This window comes from Balaenoptera borealis (assembly GCF_965194805.1).
Source record: "Balaenoptera borealis genome assembly, chromosome: 7".
NCBI lineage: Eukaryota > Metazoa > Chordata > Mammalia > Artiodactyla > Balaenopteridae > Balaenoptera > Balaenoptera borealis.
Window position 1 is genome coordinate 20,165,668 of NC_138864.1, and position 11,467 is coordinate 20,177,134.

At 36.5% G+C, this 11,467-nt stretch overlaps 1 protein-coding gene and 1 pseudogene across 3 annotated transcripts in view; both read left to right on the forward strand.

Annotated features, from left to right (window-relative positions):
• Positions 1-11,467, forward strand: part of COG5 (component of oligomeric golgi complex 5) — a 284,645-nt gene that overhangs the window by 60,591 nt on the left and 212,587 nt on the right. The gene's annotated exons all lie outside the window — the stretch shown is intronic.
• LOC309632364 (syntaxin-11 pseudogene) lies at positions 218-4,974 on the forward strand (annotated as a pseudogene). The gene has a single exon. The product of its transcript is annotated as a syntaxin-11 pseudogene (transcript).

The window sequence follows — 11,467 nt, forward strand, 5'->3', positions numbered from 1 at the left end:
TGATAATGGTAGTATTTGATGAAGATTGCTTAGCATTTTGAACTCTGTTATATCCTAAGAACTTTTCTTCTTTAGCCAAAAGGTGGTGACATGCTCTTTTGTTCTTCGCTTCAAGTCAGTGCAGCTCAGCATGTGGTGTTGTATGGTAAGCACAATGATGTGCCCCCTCAAGGATATTCTCATCTTAGTCACTGGAACCTTTGAATATATTACCTTATGGGGCAGAAGGGACTTCACAAATGTGATTAAGGTTATGGACCTTGAGATGGGTTATCCAGATGGGACCATTCTAAATACTTGAGTTTTTAAAAGTGAAAGAGGAAGGCAGAAGAGTGAGCCAGAGAGCTGCAATGGTAGAAGAAGAGGCAGGAGAGATTTGAAGCGTGAAAGGACTTAACCTGCCATTGATGGCTGTGAAGATAAAGGAAGGGACTCATGGACATGCAGATGTCCTTTAGTAGCTGGGAACTGTCCCCAGCTCACAGGCAGCAAGGAAATGGGGACCTCAGTGCTACAACCTGAAGGAATTAAATTCTGCTAACAAATTGAATGAGCAAGGAGATGGTATCTCCCTTAGAACTTCCAGAAAGGAATGCAGCTATGCCAACACCTTGATTTTAGCCCACTGTGACTCATTTTGGACTACTAACCTCCAAAACTGGAAGATAATAAATTTGTAGCTTTCAGGCCTCTAAGTCTGTGGTAATTTGTTCTGGCAGCAAATAAGAAACAAATGCATCTGTACCATATCAGCTACATGGAAGGAGGATTCTTTGTGTTTTGGAGGAAAGAGAATGGCTGATCTGTAAAGTTCTGCCCTAGAAAGACATTAGAGTCAAAACAAAATAAAATACACACACAGTGTTTTAATGTGTCCTGCTTCTCCTCAAGAAGAAAGTGCCAGAGTTATATGTCTTTTTATTGGCAGGAAACATACCTTTTTTATACACAGATATGAAATGTTAACTGATGTTTTTAAAGTAAACAGCTGTAATGGGATAGGGCTTATAAAATATCCTGCATACTCTTCTGATATCATGGCTAATTATACATTTTTTCTCCTGTTGCTCTTAAGAAACAAATAATGGCCTCAGGCCAATTTAAGGTTTTACAGGTAAATAATTTGGGAGTAAAAGAAAACTACTTTTTATTCTAATCAGGTTTACATATTCAATTCTCTGCTGATACCTATGTTTTAAAACGCTACTGTGTGCTTGTCTCTAAGACTGTTTCTGTTTTAGAGTTATGCTGATTAATAAAGTTCATTCTTGGTCTTCCGGATACTTGTAGGATGTTATTCCAGATCTGGTTATAGGCATGTGATGGAGCCTGGTTATGAGCCATAGTTACTTAACTTCTAACAGAAATAAGAATAATATTTAGTCAGGATCTCAATACAGGAAGAAAAATGTGAACAGGACATTTTTCATAGAATTTCCTAGTAAGGTTAGTAGTTCAAAATCTTGTTTGTTTTTAAACTGTGTTCTGAGAAATTCGGCTTGGTCTTCTCCATAAATACTGAACAGTGGTAATTGCTGGACAGAGGGTGGAGGAGAGAGAGAAGGTATTGTATTTTTTTTTAAATAAGGTTTGGGGATACTTAAGAACAGCCATCTAATTGATGTGGAGACTTTCTACCTAAAAGGAAGTAATGAAATTGATATTCTAGAGTGGGTTAAAATGTAGCAGTGAAAATAAAAACTGAAAAGGAGTAGCTGGGAAGACTTCTACTGAGATAAATGATTTATAAATGATTTATGATTTATGAACATTTTTGTTGAATGTGCACTTGCAGGCTAGTTATTTTAATGTAATAACTAGAACAGCACAGTATTCACAAACTTTTCTTTCATCAAAGTAATACTTTATTAACATTTTAGAGACTTCAAAATGTCATAAAATTATACCATAAAATAATGTAATTGTTCCTGCTATGTAGTTTGTGATTAAGAGACAGGAGAACATAGGTCTTGAAGCCATCTAGAGCTTGCTTTAAATCCCATTTGCATTGCTCCTGCTAACTGTGTGAATATCGACAAGGTAAATTCTCAGATTTCAAAGGACTGTTGGGTAGATTTAATGAGACAAATTTATAGATTGTTTTCAACCTTGCCTAGCATATAGTAGGTCCCTCCAATATTGCTCTCCTCTTATCCTTCTTTCTTTAGAAATAGAACTAAAGGATGAATTTATATATTTTGAAGGTGACATTGGTTATACATCATCATCTGTGGTCGTGTGTTCTACTCTTATGTGTACAAAAATGACATCTTTTTTTGTTTTTTCTTAAAAAATCACATAATATACATTTCTTGTGTATTTTTTCTGGTAACAAAATACTGAAGTATTACTATGAAGATTTTCAAGTTAAAGTTGGGCACTGACGTAGAATAAACACATTTAAGTGAAAATCAGGTCTCAAATACTGAGACGAGAAAAAGTACTTTTTTGAGGAACTACAGTAATCAATACATAGTGATTTTTTTTGGAACTACATGACATAATTGAATTGAAAATACATTAAAAAAACATAAAATTTCAGAAAAATGATAAAAGCTGTCATTGTTTGCTTTGTGGCAAGTACTGTGCTAAACATTGTATATATTTTATCTCATTGAGGTTTCACAACAGCCTCTGAGGTAGATGTTATCATTTTGCAGTTGGGGAAACAGAGTCTGGATGAGACAACTAACATTCCTAGGATCACACAGCTAGTAAGAAGAGGACTTCTACTTGCACTTATTATTTATTTTTTCCACTTGTACTCTGGTGGAGGTGCTAATGAGAACCAAAGTGCTATAAAGACAAAAGAATTGTGTGAAGTTGGGACTTTTGTAAATTTTGGGTAGAGGCTGTAACAATATTATTTGTTAGTGGAAGTTGAAGGACTTGTACAGCTTAAAAGCAATTAAAAAAATTTTAATGTAATGGTTAAAGTGGTGGGGGGTGGTGGTGGTGGTGGTGGGATGAATTGGGAGATTGGGATTGAGATATATACACTAATATGTATAAAACAGATAACTAATAAGAACCTGCTGTATAAAAAATAAATGCAATAAAATTAAAAAAAAAAAAAGAAAATAGGGTTTCAAGAAATCAGATGGAGCGGCCTGCTTTCAACACCCAGAGCTAGTGACGCAAGGCCATGTCAGCTCCTACCAAGGATTCCTGCTCACACTGGTATACGTAAGGTAAGGAGCTGTGGACCTAAGAGGAACATCTGTCAGCTTCTCCAAAGTCTTCTCAACAAGATCATCATCCGAAAAGCAGGTATCCTCAAGGAAAAACTGTCCATTGAATCTGGTCAGGAAAGAATGCTGGTTGTGGTCCATGAGCTCACAGAAATTATAAACCATCTTTGAGGAAGGAATCAGTCCATCTGAAGAGTGTGTTAAAGGGAAAAATAAGACAAATAAAGACATGGAGCTACAGCAAGGGGACAAAATGGATGAAGAGGAAAAAGAGAAGAAAACCACATCTCAACCCCAAAGCATAATGAAGGACCGGCTAGTAGAACTTGTGGAGTAACCAAGCGGTATGAACAGCAGTTCCCAGACAAGGACGATGAATTTGACTCGCCCCCTGAGGGTATCATGTTCAAGATGCACCACATCCTGGAATCCTTGTACCGAGACATCCAGGACCTTCAGGATGAAAACCAGCAGCTGACTGCCGACGTGAAGCGGCTGGGAAAGCAGAACACCCGCTTCCTCATGTCCGGGCGGCGCCTCAGCAGCGTCAAGCGCCCCATCAACTCTGTTGCCAAGGACATCAAGGCGCAGGGCGAGCGCATCCACTGCAAGCTGAGCGCCATGAAGGCGCTGAGCGAGGACGCCGAGTTGCAGCACGGCGTGCACTCGGCCGTGGCGCGCATCGCGCACGCACGGTACAGCGCTCTCACCCGCCCTTTCCAGGCCGCCATGCACGAGTACAACCAGGCCGAGATGAAGCAGCGCGAAAACTGCAAGATCCGCATCCAGCGCCAGCTGGAGATCATGGGCAAGGACGTGTCGGGCGACCAGATCGAGGACATGTTCGAACAAGGCAAGTGGGACGTGTTCTCAGAGAACCTGCTGGCTGACGTGAAGGGCGCGCGGGCGGCCCTCAACGAGATCGAGAGCCGCCACCGCGAGATGCTGCGGCTGGAGAGCCGCATCCGCGACCTGCACGACCTCTTCCTGCAGATGGCCATGCTGGTGGAGCAGCAGGCGGACACCCTGGATGTCATCGAGTTCAACGTGCAGAAGACCCTCGACTACACCGGCCAGACCAAGGTGCAGGTGCGCAATGCCATGCAGTACAAGAAGAAGAACCCCTGCCGGACCGTCTGCTGCTTCTGCTGCCCCTGCCTGAACTAGCAGGGGGCCCAGGCCGCCACACCCCATCCCCGACCGGAATGGGCCGGGAAGCACTTTGGGAAAGATTTTGAGGCTGTCTGCACTGGGGTGAGTTGCCCTAATCCCTAGGGACCCCAGTCTTTGGAGAAGGAAAAAACTCGAGGTCCCAGAATTCCAGCCCAGCTCGTACTTGGAACAAGAGTTGATCCCACCCGCTGTTTCATCTGTAAGGACAGATGCCTACTGAAGTTTTGTGAGGTCATTATATGGCACATAGCACCCTTGCCTCTTAAAGGAAGCCAAATAAGGAACAGATGTGGTAGCTTACTCTATAATACATGTCCAAGGCATGTTTGTACCTGGACCTCTAGGAGGAAGTCAGTGCTGCATCGGCTCACAGTATGAACTTCTTAACAAGACTTCATTTAACCTATCCTGAAAGTACCTCGGTTGTGTTCATTTTCGAGTGAACTGACCTTGGGAAAAACTGCACATCTTCCATTTCTGATTTTTCATCTGGTTTACGCTATGTGATTCCCGCCTGGATGTATATCTTCTTTCTGCTCACCTCCTCTACTTATTAAAATCACATTTAACACTTAAAAAAAAAAAAAAAAGGAAAAATAAGTGCTTGGGAGAGAAGAGAAAAAAATTTTGATGTAATGGTTCCTCTTCTCCATTGATGCTGCCTGCAGTTTTTTCTTTTGAGATATGAGATTGGTTTGGGATTTAAACGTGTTCATTTTGAGCATTCTAAGAAAATAAAAAAAATCTTAGTCTAGGGTTTGTATTTTGCTTTTGATTATTTAAATGCATTCTAGAGAACATTTAAGAGCATTAAACAGGCATCATTTAAATAGATGTCAGTTTTATTTTTAACATTTTATTGAAGTATAAAGAAGGTGCACAAACTCAAGTATACAGCTTAATGAATTTTTTTTAGATTTGATAACCTGGCCTAACTAAAAGTACAAGATAATATCAGAAAGCTTATAAAAGGAACATACCAAGGGGTGGAGAAATCATAATTAATATGCTGTGTTTATGGCGTTGCCCAGGGTTTTTAAAATGAAAAATGTTATGTTTCATGTATTTAATATTTTAACTTTGGGAAAATATATATAGTTTTGAATGTAAGAGGAAGAAAGTAGAAATGCTATCTACTACTACTTTGGTTTAAAATAAACCAAGAAAATTAAATAACTATGATATGTTTTCATCTTTTTAAATTTCTACAAAATATGGCAGAGAAATGAGTATTTTATAAAGTATGCTCATAAATGAAAGGTCACATAAAACTGAACAAGACATGAATATTGACAAAGCAGTCTCAATCTGGACAGTACTTTTGTGAAGAAAATGTCTATTTTAAATACGTCCTAGTGACCAATTAATTCGACTTTCAAAGGCTCAGTTTTACTTGTATAAGTTCATTTAATAATATAATTTTATACTTATATTTGGTGACTATTAAGTTCCTAAATGTAGCTGAGGGAGGAATTTTCATAAGGCCTGCCATATGCTATATATTTTTATTTTTTCAGAATAATCAGCTCAATTCTAGTGTTATTTAAAAAATTAAGTACTACTGTCATACTACTATCAGTGGTTTAATAGGATAATTTTTTAATTTGTAAAATTATAATATATGTTAATTGTGCAAACTAGAAAATTCAGGTATGTATTAATTGCTGAAAACTAGAACATGTAGGTAGGTATCACCTACGGATTTATTTTGGGAAGTCTCTCAGCTGTTTCCTTGTACATTACTATATCTATTGTACATATTCTTTTGCACTTAATATTACATTATGGACATCCTTCCATGTTAATAAACATAAATCTATATCATTGTAATGGCTGGGTAATATTCAGATGAAAACTTTCCAGTAATTTATGTAAATAGTCTACTATTGTTAACTATTTTGGTCATTTTAGTATTATTTACTAGTATAACTGTCCTTTTATGACCATGCTTGGAGATACATTTTTGTACAATTATTCCATTGTTTCCTTAGGATAAATTTAAGAAGTTGAATTTCCTGGTCAAAGGTTATGTTTAATGTTTTGCTTAATATTTCAAAATGAAATTTCTTTCTAGTACTAATGTGAGAGAGTATACCTACAACTTTGTCATAATTAATAAATATTAGCATTTAAAAAATTATTTGCCAGGTCACATATGTGAAAAACAGTATATTAACTTGTTTTTTAACTTACTCTAATTTGCATTTTGTTTTTGCTGTGTGTGTCATTTGTTTTTCATTGATGAGTTACTTGTTCTTGGCACATTTTCCTATTGCTGTATTGGTTGGTAGGTATGTATTCTTTACACAATAGAGGTAAATTTGCTCTGCTTTATAGGCTGTAAGTATAATTCCCAGTTCATTTTATCTTATTCTTTGATTTTTTTTTAGTATAATTTTTACAGTTTTGTAGTTACACCTGTTACTGGCCATCAGCCAGTCTTATTCCTCAGTCAGAGCTTATTTCAAGTGTCGTTTCCTTTCAGCAGCTTTTCCAGGGACATGTGCTCCATTGCTCTTCATTTGTACTCTTGTTGTAGTTATATTTTGCCCTGTGATATTGATGTTGACATTATTTGTCTTATCGCCGCCGCTTTTGTACGTGCCTACAACCCAAACCTTTTATGAAATGTTCAGATTTGGGCAAGTGAGGGCTAAGTGCTATTATAATGAGCCTTATAAAAGTGATTTTATGATTAAAAAAAAAACGCTTACAAGATAACAGACTTATTTATGTTGGTAACTAGGATTTTATGGTTATTGCTGCTTGCCAATTTTGTCTGGGCATTTTGTGATCTGCCTACTAGATCCTGTGACATATATTACTCGATAAGATTTTAGAAACATTTACGTATTTTGAGAAGTTAGTTGTGTTGTAGAACCAGTAAGTGTATTTGTTAATATAAATGATAGTGATATCGTATTTCTTGTATTTAACAACAGTGATAAAATATTTATATGGTGTCTTTTATCATGTAGTTGAAAGCACAGTTGTTTTTTTGGTTTTTTTTTTAGCTCATTGTATCTGTTCAAACTGTGTCTTTGAATCATTGATAGGTAGAAGATGTTTTAATGAGAACTAGAAATTTAGGGCAAAGTAGATTTATCTTAAAATTAGTTGATGAAAATTCAGTTCTTTAACTTGTCATTTTGGAATTTGCTAGCAGCGATCTCTGTCAAGGGTGGAGTGTAATTCTCCTGATGTTAGTCTTTGCCTCAGCTCAGGTGGCTCTTCAGGTTTAGGGTTTTGCAATTAACCATTTCTCTGCCAATGAGTTTTTCTAGAATTTCATTGAGAAAGAATATTTATGGAAGATTTTTCTGAATGCTAATCACTCTATCCATTTCTGTTAATTAGTAATCTCTGAAAGTTGGGGTGTGAGGAGGATGAGAGGAATAAGTACATCAGAATTACCTGGGTGCCTTTTTTTTTTTTTTTTTTCTTTTTATTTATTTATTTATGACTGTGTTGAGTCTTCGTTTCTGTGCGAGGGCTTTCTCTAGTTGCGGCAAGTGGGGACCACTCTTCATCGCGGTGCGTGGGCCTCTCACCATCGTGGCCTCTCTTGTTGCGGAGCACAGGCTCCAGACGCGCAGGCTCAGCAATTGTGGCTCACGGGCCCAGTTGCTCCGTGGCATGTGGGATCTTCCCAGACCAGGGCTCGAACTCGTGTCCCCTGCATTGGCAGGCAGATTCTCAACCACTGCGCCACCAGGGAAGCCCCTGGGTGCCTTTTTGTTTTGTTTTTAAGAACATCTGTCTTCTTGTCATCTGGAAGTGCCATTTCTCTCTTCCAACCAGTCTGATCAGCCCTGTAGATGTGTACCAAATGGTTGAGATCCACTGCTTTAGTATTCTAGAATCTGTCCTAGGATTAAACCAGAATTGCAGAGGGTTTTATACCTGGACAATGTTATATTATTCATTCCCATATAATTTGTTTTACTGAATTTTCTTTTAGTTTGATGCCATTATAGTACATTGAGGAAAATTATAACCATCAGCCTTAAGAAACTTCTTGTTGCTTTTTCTGTAAGATTGTTGTAGCCATTTTTGTATTTTGAAGGACCTAAGAAACAACCATATGAGACTTTGGTTGTCTTTAAAGTTGTTGTAGAAACATTTACACATTACAAACCTTCTGAGAAGATCCATGAAAGGCACTGCTTTCTGGTCTCAGTATTGAGAATAGTTGGTACTTTTGAACAGCTAGAGGATTTTTATTTTAGCAATGCTGAGTTGTGTAATCAGGCTCTTTTCTCTCTTTATCTGACCTAATGGAAAGCACAGGGAACAATTTTTGACTCACCTCTTGTAAGAATGCAAGATAATGATACATGTTTTACATTTTTATTTCAAACCAGGATTAATTTTAATTTAACTTTTCTCATTCTTTTCATTCTGTTTGCTATGATTTTATTATATTTATTTTCTCATTTAATTTAATTGTATCTAAAATTGGATGCTTTTAAAAGTTCTTATATTTTCCTTAGAATAAGGCAGGCTATAAATAAATTATGAATAATATTTACCAATTTTGCTTTCCTACCTTCTTCCTAACACTAAGAATAATTTTTGTTTTAGGGACTTCCCTGGCAGTCCAGTGGTTAAGACTCCGCGCTTCCACTGCAGGGGGCGCGGGTTCGATCCCCGGTTGGGGAACTAAGATGCCGCATGCCATGTGGCGTGGTTAAAAAAAATAATAATAATTAAAAAAAGAATAGTTTTTGTTTTAGTTTTCGACGACATGCTCTTGTGAGGATCTTTTTGAATTTGTAGATGTTTGCTCCAGAGAAAAAGCACGCATACAGATGCACATTAAATTTTGCACACAATTTCAGGGGATTTATGAGACTCCAGGAAACCCTACACCAAAGTCATTGTTTATCTGAAATGTATTTTTTGGCATATGTTTTTCTGTAAGGTGGCTATATTCAATCACCTAAACTGTTTTCTTTATGTATTTAAATTGTATTCACTAGCAGCCCATTTTCAACAATACTAGCTCACTCTATAGTTCTGTTGGTTCTATGATTCAGTGAAAATGCTAAAAAGCAAAAGAATTACAACAGAAGATAATATCAATGTTGTTGGAAAGAATTCTTAGTGAAAGGGTTAATAAGAAATGTTCCCAGAGTAGTGCTTCTGTAATACCATTTGAAGTATTTAAGTAACACTGAATACCAGTGTTACTTAAACTGTTATAAAACAGAATAGGAAATTAAAGTTGTCATAAATTACCAAAGAGTAGCTGAATATTTCCTAAATTGTGTTGATGGCACAAACAAAAGAAATTACAATAATAAGGGAAAAATGTTTGACTCAAACCATCTACCTAACTTGAGTGACATCTGTTCAAAAGATACACAAAACAGAGTTTTTTAGTATTTTCCCTGTGAACTTATTTTACAAGTAATAAGTTTTATATTGAAATGAGCAAAAATATGCAAGTATAGTGCTTACCTTCTGGTCAGAATAAGATAACATTATGATAAACAGTAGTTGTGCAGTTTATAATTAACAGAATATTTTGGCTGAATGAAGTGAAAGTAACACTTTATAGTGTCATCTTCTTTATGTTTAGTACTGTTTTATCTTCTGAGTGTATGATTTTTAAAGGAAACTTTTGCCTAGGTAACTTCTTTTTAGAAAATAGAATTTTAGTTCTTAAGGAAACAGATGTCCTGCTGAACTATAGTATATATGGTTCAACTAAAATTTTATTAGTTAAAATGAAGTAAGCTTAAAAATTTTTTCCTTAAGAAGGCACTGTGGCCTGAATTGAGTTCAGAGCTGCGTCTGTATCTTTTCATTTATTAGTTACTTGAATGTCTGTCACTTTGATACACAGTCTGTCTTCTGGTATATAAAGTAATGGTTCTTAAGCTTTAGCACACAAATCACCTGAGGGTACTTATTAAAACTTATTATTCAGGGCTGCAGCCATAGCGGTTCTGACTCTTTACGTAAAGGTGGGGCCCAGAAACTGCAGTTTCCAAACAGACACCATAGAGGTTCTGATACAGGTGGGCTATAGTTTGAGGAACTCTCTCCTAAACAAGGTTCCGTAGGATCAGAAGTTTAAAAATTGTTCCTTTCACAAAATTTCACAAATATTTACTCATCCATTAGTATTTATCACTTTTTTGGGGAAGCATTATGAAAGGTTACATTAGTATTACAGACCATTATTTTATTGTGTGGATTAAAGACAGTTTTATAAATTTAGGTAGCTACAGTTTGCCAGCATTTTGTTGCTTATAAGAAGTGATACTTGGAAAAAATTCATTAGCAAAAGAAAGACTGCAGCTTTTTAAGAATTGGGAAGAAAATTGTTTAAGTGTAGATTATGTAGTTTGATCTTTTACATTTCAGACTGTTCTGAGTGAGGCATTAACAATATTAGAGTGAAATACATATCTTTGGTTCTTCTCTACCCAATCTGTATTCCACATACCGTATGACATATGGGATTGTGTATAATATTAAAGGCTGCTGTGTATATATATCAGTCCCATATATATTTCTCATTCCTACAGTCTGTGTCTCATATGGCCAGAACTCTCATTGTTAGCATTAACATTAAAATTTTTTATGTTAAATTAAAAATATTTCATTTTGCATCCCTTATTAGTATTATATGTCCAAAACTGTCTGAGTGGAAAGTGATTCCTCATAACGTTATTATCTTCTCTTGCTCCTTTTTCTTTTCTCCCTGAAAAATTGATGGATGTGTTTTGGTAGTCTGTCTTGCTTAATGTCTCTCAGAAATATGACATAATTGCTTTCATGGAAGCAGGGTGAGGAAAATGACCTCAATCCCAGACAGACTCAGCTCTCCTTTTTTATCTTACTTGATGCTTCATAGTTTGATAATGGTATGGAGTTGATATTGGTGGCCCTGATAGGAATGACAGTGCTTTTTACCACTTGCTGGTGGAAGTACAAAGCTGTCATGCTTGAAAACCATGGATACAGCTTATAGAGGTCTGTAAAAAAAAAAAAAAAAAAAGTGTGAATAGAAGGGTAGGGATACTTAGGGTTATTTTCACACCTAATTTTATCATGAGCCGGGGAGAAATATTACTGTGTTAAATTTGCTC